This window comes from Pinus tabuliformis, chromosome 2_1 (assembly GCF_031772625.1).
Source record: "Pinus tabuliformis cultivar Carrire ecotype Pingquan chromosome 2_1, CPIR1, whole genome shotgun sequence".
NCBI lineage: Eukaryota > Viridiplantae > Streptophyta > Pinopsida > Pinales > Pinaceae > Pinus > Pinus tabuliformis.
This window is the reverse complement of record NC_142299.1, coordinates 923,766,643-923,775,741: the sequence shown is the minus strand read 5'-3', so window position 1 is coordinate 923,775,741 and position 9,099 is coordinate 923,766,643.

Genomic DNA, 9,099 nt, shown 5'->3' with positions numbered 1-9,099 from the left:
TATTGGACGTTTAAAGGTAGAATTTCACTGAAGAATTAACAAACATAGGGATGTTATTATGAATTTTGAATTAGAGTATCCTCACTTCTAACTTAAGAGCATATATTAGGATCAAACTCTAGATGTACTTTTCTTTCATACATTTGTTCCAAGGTTGAAGTATTTTTGTTTTCTTAGTCTATCTTGTTTATAAGTACACTACTTGGTTTCAAAAAAAAAAATGCTATTTTTTTATGTGTGGCTTGTTGCTTGATATTTCCTCTAATAAAATATTTTCCTTGAATCCATGCTTTGGAATGTGTGGTTTTGAAATTGGAAACTTTCCTATATGAAATTATGAAGATTATATATAGACTCAATTTTTGAGTTACACTATTGTTTAATTCTTCTTAAGAAATTGTTTGTCAGGTTGGTTATGGTATCATCAAAGACAAAGTACATGCTTGTACAAAAATCCAAGGAGAATCATATTTGGAGGGCCTGTATTTTTCATCTCTCATTCTACCTACAATGGATGAAAAGTTAAACCTTATATGCATGTGTTTCTCAGATAAATATGACAAATGGGTTAATTTGTTCCTTCAAAATGGCTTGAAGTCGACTAGATCAATGTGACTAAAGTATACATTACTATTTTTTCACCAATTGTTTGTTTACATACAATAGGAAACATAAGGGAGGTATCACGGGAAGAACTTGAAATGTCTCCTCATTAGAGTTTTACAAAGGTATGTGGTCTGAAGTGTTTGTATGTTAATGTTTTCATGGCCTCTATATTTGTTTTATTTTGTACAAGGAATATGTATTTGGAATCATGCTCTATTGTGTAATTTTCTATGGAAGTGGTTGTTGTCTTTAATATGAAACTATTTCGTTTTGTTGTAGTGATATAATTGTAGCTTGATTGTCAGTTCTAGATCTGCCTATTCAAATTTTTGAAAAATATTTTGTTTACAATCATATACTAAAAATGTCAAAAAAGAGCAAGATATTTGTTACTATATATAAATGCACTTGCAATGCATTTTACTTATTCACAATTTTTCAAGATGCACTATGAAACACTCTCACATAGACCAAGTGATTATGTATCATAATATCATTTCTAAGGTTCTGTACTGTATGAAGAAGAATGATGACTGATGAAACTATTTTGAGAAATATCATTGATGCCAAAATTGTATATTGATCTATAAAAATTATGAAACATTTGAATCAAATGTGAACACAACTAAGAGACAGTGAAATACCAAGGGAATCATTAGCCCAATCATTATAAAGTGCATCCTAGTTAGTTTGGTAAGCTATCTAAAATTTGAAGGAAATTTCCCTTTGGCCTTTATTTTGTTTGAAAATTTTGATGAGGATTTGATGTAATTGAGATTCATTTCCCAAATGTTTAGTGATAATGCATTTACATTGAGCTTTTTTATTATGTTCAAAAGAACTTCGATGAGATTAGTAAATGTAATTAGTGGTTTCAATGAATCAATTAAATAAATTTAGTGGTATAGTGGGCACCCGAACTATATCATTTCTTGGAAATTCTTCTGATGGTGTGGAAACAATTCTTGTTTGTACTCTTTTTTTTCTCAAACATCTAACTGATTTCCTCACTCTCTTGCCCTAAGAAAGAGGAAGATATTACTCTTGTCTCGTGAAAAGCCTCATTCAACAATTAGCTCAGGAAGAATGAATATTATGAATATTTCACAAGTGGGATTTAAAACCCAAATTGTGAAAATAACGATTTTTCCTACCAATAACCCAATATTATGAATATTTCACAAGTGGGATTTAAAACCCAAATTGTGAAAATAATGATTTTTCCTGCCAATAACCCAAGCTACTAAACCTTATTGACAATTCTGTTTATAATTTATGGAGAAAACTTGTGATTCCATTAGGCACTGTCTACGTAATCAAGGTATTACTTTATTCTTTTCTAAGAAATTGATCTCATGAGCTTATATTATTGTTGAAATATCAAGCTTCCAAGAAGATTTGAGTACAAATTTAGAGTGTCTAGGTGAACATTGTTCGAAAGATTTTTTCATGTTATATTTCCTTTTAGTGAGACACGTATAATGTTGGTTTGGAAAACTTAATTGGCGCACCAAGGTCATGGTGTGACATGATTTAAAATTGAATTTTCCTTTATATTGATTATAAATTTACACAGACATATCACACAAATAACAACTTTCAATTCACATATAAACTTGACTTTGAATTTACTCTAGCTTTAAACTCTCAACTTGACTTCAACTTGAGCATGAATTTAGCATTATTTTCACAATGACTTGACTTTTATATTTGACATGATTTTAAATAACTTGAATCAAGAGCTTAATCTCAAATTCTAGCATTGTATATAAATTGCAGCTTTGACGTGACACTTAACCTTTAATGAAATTTTAAATCGACATATATTTTTAAATCGACAGAATTTTGAATTTGTGTTCAATGTCCATGTGTTACTTTAATTATATCAACATCCTTCCATCATTTATTTTACTCAGAAAAAATAATCTAAAAATAATTTAGAAATTTTCTTTTCAATTCACTTAAAAAGTTCAATTATTGGAATTCACAATTTCAATAAACCTTTATAACAATCTTGCAAACCCTTTCGGTTACAATAAAAATTGAAATCACTTTCAAATTTTATGTACAATAGAAAATGACATCTTTTCAATACTCCATATATATGTCTTTTTTTTTGGAGGACCACACATTGCTCGATGTTTGTTTGTATATAGATTGCCATGCCTCAAGTTAGAAATTGTTAAAATTTGAAAAAGAACTCCATACTCCAAGTCACATAATTGGTTTCATCAGGATGATGTTATCACTAAATGGAATTATACATTTGGGAATTATTTTTCAATAAGAAAAATAAATAGGTTGTAGAGTAAACTTTTAGCGTTATTAACATTGAAGGGTTCCCATAATATATGGTATTCATAATTTTTCCACCACACAAATTTAATGGGACCTTAAAATCGATTCTACTATTGATTATATCCTATGGTAGTTTCAAGACTTTTATTTCTTTGAATCTTTCTATATCATCCTTTTCTATATGCATTCATCATATCTAGCATCAACCATAAGAAATGTTTTATAAGAGATGTGGGAAGTGGGAAGGTTTGATCCTTGGATTCTATTTGCACTATGAAGCTTTTTATTTATAATAATCAAATCGCCTTAAAAATTATTGAAATAAAACCAAGTTACTAACTTGTTGGACACCTAATCCTAAAGGGTTAGCGTGGAAGTTGAATGGACAAAGCAGTCCAAGAGACCTTGGGATCTGAATCCCAAGAGTCACGTATTGTACTATAAATGTGTATCTTATGTTAATAAAAATTGAACTGAATGATTTATCTTTCCATCTGTCTCGCTGTCCATGTGAGTTTAACATGGTATCAGAGCCATGATGAGTGGCCTGTTTTCCCTGAGCAACTGGTCTGAGTTGCCTTGAATAGTGCTGACTAGAGCTGGCCTAGTCTTCTGTAACGCTCCATTAATTCTGCCATCCCTGCGGTGTACCTGCGCCCTGCTCTTCTGAAGCTGCATACAAAATGATGTCAGAGCTGAAACAATAACGCTGCCTGAAACACTGCTGAGTGAAACGCACGCTTCTGACATGCTGCCACTGTCCATATACGCTCTGCGTTCACTGTCCATATACGCTCAGCCTCTGTGAAATCTTAATCCTCGCAGATTTGCAGGTGAATAACGCATCTGTCATCTACGTATCTGTCATACGCATCTGCATAGTTCTCTGCATAACGCTCATTCCAAATACATCTGCCACATTGAATAACGCATCTGCATCAAGTTTGTCATGGGGAGAGGGTTCATTTGGTGCGGTGGTTTGAAGACTCTGATGCATTAAACAGTCTTGAAACTTTGTTGAGAACCGTTGTGAACGCTGCCTGAATTGAAAGATGATGCACATGAATGAATATCTTTGAAGCTCTGAAATTGTTCTATTTGGCGCTGCGGAGAGTCGATCATATCAGACGAGAGAATTTCTTTTAAAGTTTTTCTTTTGGTTGGTTTTTGGAATTTGTTTTCGGCCTTCTTGAGGATAAAAGAAAGGCTTATCTCTGAGCAACATATTTATGATGCGTTCATTGAGCAATCTGAAGTGTGGACCTGTGGCAGTTCTTTAGGGCATAAACTCAACATCTATTCCGAAGCCCTAATGTTATCTCCAGCCCTGTGACAATGATTAAAATTATGCGAGGATTGAAGGAAATATTTATGTTTGTTTTGGCTTTGGGATATTTTTGCAAGTCGAAGTTCTAGGTATCTGTGGTCAAATAATATTATTTGCTGCACCAATGAAGTTCTGAAAATTTACATGAAGTTAAAGTTTGAGATGAAAAAATGATGGCTGCGTGGAGGTTCACTGGGATTGTAAAGGAGTTACTCCATTGATGAGGAGTTACTCCATGGTGAACGCTGTCCATTGGGTTACTCGGGGAAGAAACCAACAGTAGAGAAGGCAAGCCTTTCTCGAGACTGATTGTCAATATAATTGTGGAAACTCAGAAGTCGGAAGAAGGAATAACCTTACCTTTTAAATCTGATGTGCAGTCTGTTTAAATTTCAACAAAATCTACCTACATGCTTGCTGGTTTTGTATTGATTGAGGACTCTTGCACACGAGTTCATCTTCACCACATTATTCAAATTTGTTAGTGATTGAAGGTTGGGATTTTGACAACTTTTGACAACAAATAGATGAATATTATGTCACTCCTTTTATAATTTTGTAGAACCAGATTATGGAGGTCAAGGTTGCGTACTTTTGATACATTTACATAAATTTATGGAGATGAGATGTTTTTTGACAATAAAGTTCTGAAACTAAGTGATATGTAGCTGGGGATTCGAAGTAAATGTCCATTGCTAGTTGTCACGCTGTTGGTAAGTTGAACGTTCTTGAACGCTGTTCTTGAACGAGCACCTAACAAATAGACGATGTGCATGTCGGCCGAGATTCTAATTGAAAAATCCATCAAAATACTTGTAGATGATAAGTGTCCTCCAAGCCATGTTAGATCATGGGCACCTGAGAGTAACGCCAAGGTTTAACGACGGTTTATATGCTCAGAGTCGCAATACTTCTTCAGGCCAAAAAGCTTGAGAGGCAGAGAGCAACGTTTTAGCATAAATAAATTGAGAATAGGGTTTTAGCATAAATAAATGGTTGAGGGCAGGATTTTAGTCTTCGCTTTTGCTTGTCTTTTCTAATTGTAACACCGATATGTAGGAGGCTGTGGCGTTTTTCGAGCAAAAATATTAATATGTGCGTTTCAGTTTCGCTGTGTGTTTAACATATGTCATTTGAAGGTCAGCTTGTTAGATGTGAAAGCCCTCTGCAAAAACTGCTCGCTGGAGAGCGTAAAACTGCCTAAAGGGAATATCTCAGCTCTTGTCGATAGGAGCATCTCTTGCCGCCAGCACAACGCCATCCATTAAGGTCTCTACAGTGTGAAATTTCGGTTCTATTTGTATTCTGTTCTACTTTGCTGCGATAAAGAATAAAGTACACGGGTTCAGCTTACAGTCATTGTATGTAAATATTCTGATATATTTGGTACATTTGAGTCTTTGACGGCATGACTAATTTCTCAAGCACAAAATGTGTAAACAGAACTGTAAACGTGAATGATGTTATCATCTAAAGGGTGCACAAGCACGGAAAACCGCTTTACTTTTTAATTAAACTCCATTTCACATCTGGAAAGATACGAGGGACGGTGCACAGGCACGGAAAACATATGAATTTCATATGAAAACAAGTTGACTGGGTTGTGATTGTCAACGCTTTTCTCGAGAATATGCAGAAATGGCTCAGATTTTTAATTTGAAGGGCAAACAATATGTACTTGTCAGCAAAGGAGCAAAGTCTGATTGAGATATATACTCTTAGATAAAAACGCATTTAGGTTCAATGGTCTAAATCCCAGTGCCAGCTTATACGATATTCTCTACTGTGAGGTGTAAGAACTGTTTGAAGAGTTCAGATACTTGCTCAGACGAAATATTGAGTGGTTTCTCAGAAATTGGAACAAAAGATAAAATCGATAGTTTAAACTTTCTCAACTTCCATTTTTCTTGTATAGATTTTGGAGCAGTTTCTTGTAGAGATTTTGCATGATTTCCATAGCAGCTAGATGCTCTGAAGTCTGAAGTTGAGGACAACGCTCATCTTCACATGTTATGCTCCAGTTCATTCTTGAAACGAACTGTGGACTGTTGATTTACCATGTGCCCAATTGTACCAATGTTTATTGTAGCTTGACGAGAAATGTTTATTGCAGTTTAACTTGGTAACATCCAGCTTACTCAGGTCCTGCTCCATCAACCATTTTCGCGACATTGTTGCCACTTGATAAGCCCTTACAATATCTTGTAGTAAGAGTACAATATTATTTCTCTGTTGCTGTTGCCTCAGTTGTGTTTTTTAAGTGACATTGAAGAAAAATGGCCAGAATTGAAGATGCATTAAAGTTATTGAATATCCTAATTCATTCCACTGTTGATGAGATGGTCAAAGTTAACAAAGAAACTCTCTTTGACATCCAAACCTCTCTGCAAACTGCACATGAGAATATTGAGTTTTTGCAGCTTGAAACAAAGCTACAGCAGGAAGAATTACACCAGTGGAGTCATCATTCTGAACCTGTTTCTGTTCAGAACAATGAAGCAGACTCCCATAAACAGCAAGTCAATAATGGTACAGTTCACTCAAATAAAGCAGCAGTTGTATATGCAGATGCAGAAACTCAGTCTGCACTTCCCAAGCCCATCATCAGACCTTGGGACCAGCTTGTCCACAACAAGCACAGAACTGGTCTTGGATATGACAAGGACTTGTCCTTTCATATTCCAGACTACTCAAAGCCCATTCAGTTTCAGAGTGCTGGATTTATTCATGACAGTTCACCTGCTTCTCATGATAGTTCAGCTTCAGCTGTTCCAGACTCTGCCCCTCTTCTACAGCAACAACAACAACAACAAAAACAACAGATAGTGAAATGCCAACACTGTGATCGAGTTGGCCATCTGAAAGATCACTGTTTTGATCTTCATCCATGTGAGCACTGTCATAAAACCAGCCATTCTTCACACAGATGCTTCAAAAACAAACGTCCTGCAAGAACAAAGATTCATCTTGGATGGATCGCTTCTTGGCAATGGGCATCAACAGCCAAGAAGATATTCCAAACGCATGTCAGAACTTGTTCTAGAGTATTGAACAGTCTTGCAGTTGAGTTTTCTCCATCTTCTAACCTTGTACCTGACAGGGGGGGAAATGATGGTCATCTACAAGCTTCAAAGTCACATCAAGCGAGCCTGAGCCACAACCTGCCACACCAGTTTCAGAGTGGTAGCCAGAGACAAAGATGCCTGAACATGCCTTCATTTGGCAATCTGGGACACTTCCTCTAGCAGAAGACTCCAGCTTCTTGCCAGTTTTGGAAGAGTTCCAGGAATCGCAAAGTTGTTGGTCATCCTTAAACCATCACAGATTGAGAACACTTCCTCTAGCAGAAGACACCAGCTTCTTGCCAGCTTTGGAAGAGTTCGGGAATTGCATTAAGCATTCCAGAGTTGTTGGTTATCCTTAAACCATCACAGGTTGAGACTTCCCTTTTCAGGTTGAAGTTTTACCTTTTATGTGGGGTGAGACCTCCCTTTTATGGTTGAAGGTTTCCCTCTTTCAAACAATAGGATCACTTCCTCTAGCAGAAAACTTCAGTTTCTTGCCAGTTTTGGAAGAGTTCCAGGAACTGCACTAAGCGTTCCAGTGTTGGTGGTCATCCTTAAACCACCGCCCTTTATACCAACATTTCATAGAGCACATTCAGCCTAGTGCTGCCATGTATTTTTTGCACATGTTGTATTACAGCTCTCTTCTTGGACTCATACATAACCCTTCGGATTAAGGGGGGGAATGTTGGACACCTAATCCTAAAGGGTTAGCGTGGAAGTTGAATGGACAAAGCAGTCCAAGAGACCTTGGGATCTGAATCCCAAGAGTCACGTATTGTACTATAAATGTGTATCTTATGTTAATAAAAATTGAACTGAATGATTTATCTTTCCATCTGTCTCGCTGTCCATGTGAGTTTAACATAACTTAACGAGTTATGTCCTCGAAACAAGGAATCTATCCTTAAAAACGTATAATTTTGCATAAAACAACAAGAGAAAAACATTGCCACAAATGGTGCTACTGATAGAACCTTTTTTTCTAAAGTTAAAATTCAAACATTTTCAACAATAACATTAAAAATCGAATATCATAGTTGTAAATAAGACCCTAAAAATCAAAGATTAGTTCTACAAATAATTTTTTTAAGGTTAATATTATAACCCATTTGAAATTTCAACCTAAGGAAACTTGACCCACTTTTCACTCTGGGCATTAAAATTGAAACACTTTTTTATTTATGATTTATAACATCATTAGTCGTGTAAACTAAATCATAAAAATACCCTTTTTAAAAATAAATAGTAGCATAATGCAAATCCTTTAATATTTTGAAAATAAAATAAAATTTTATTTTATTTTTTAAATAAAAATCAAATTAAATGTATAACACCAAACTAAAAAAATCTGAAGGAAGAAGTGATTTAGAAAAGAAATTTTAACGTAATTAAAAAAAAACACTATAATACAATAAATAAACATTAAAAAAAACACTAGAATATAATAAATGTTGTTTTTTTAAAGAAAATACCAAAACAATTAAAAAAATTAAAAAAATTAAATTAAAAGAAAAAACAAAATTTAAAAATGAGAAAATAATAAATGTAAATATAGATATATTAGAAAACAAAAATAAAAAAATATCAGCAATGGGGAAATGATGAGCACCACTCCCCGTACCTTGACCACTTCACCTTCTCTTATTGTTTCCTTCAACAACTTGAGCTAGTCGTATATATCTCAACATCGCCCATGAACAACAACCTGCCACTCCCCCCAAGGTAGTGCACATGACAACCAAACTTATTATCTAGAGGCTCCTCCATGTGATAAGTCTAGCTATCACATGGTTTAGTTAG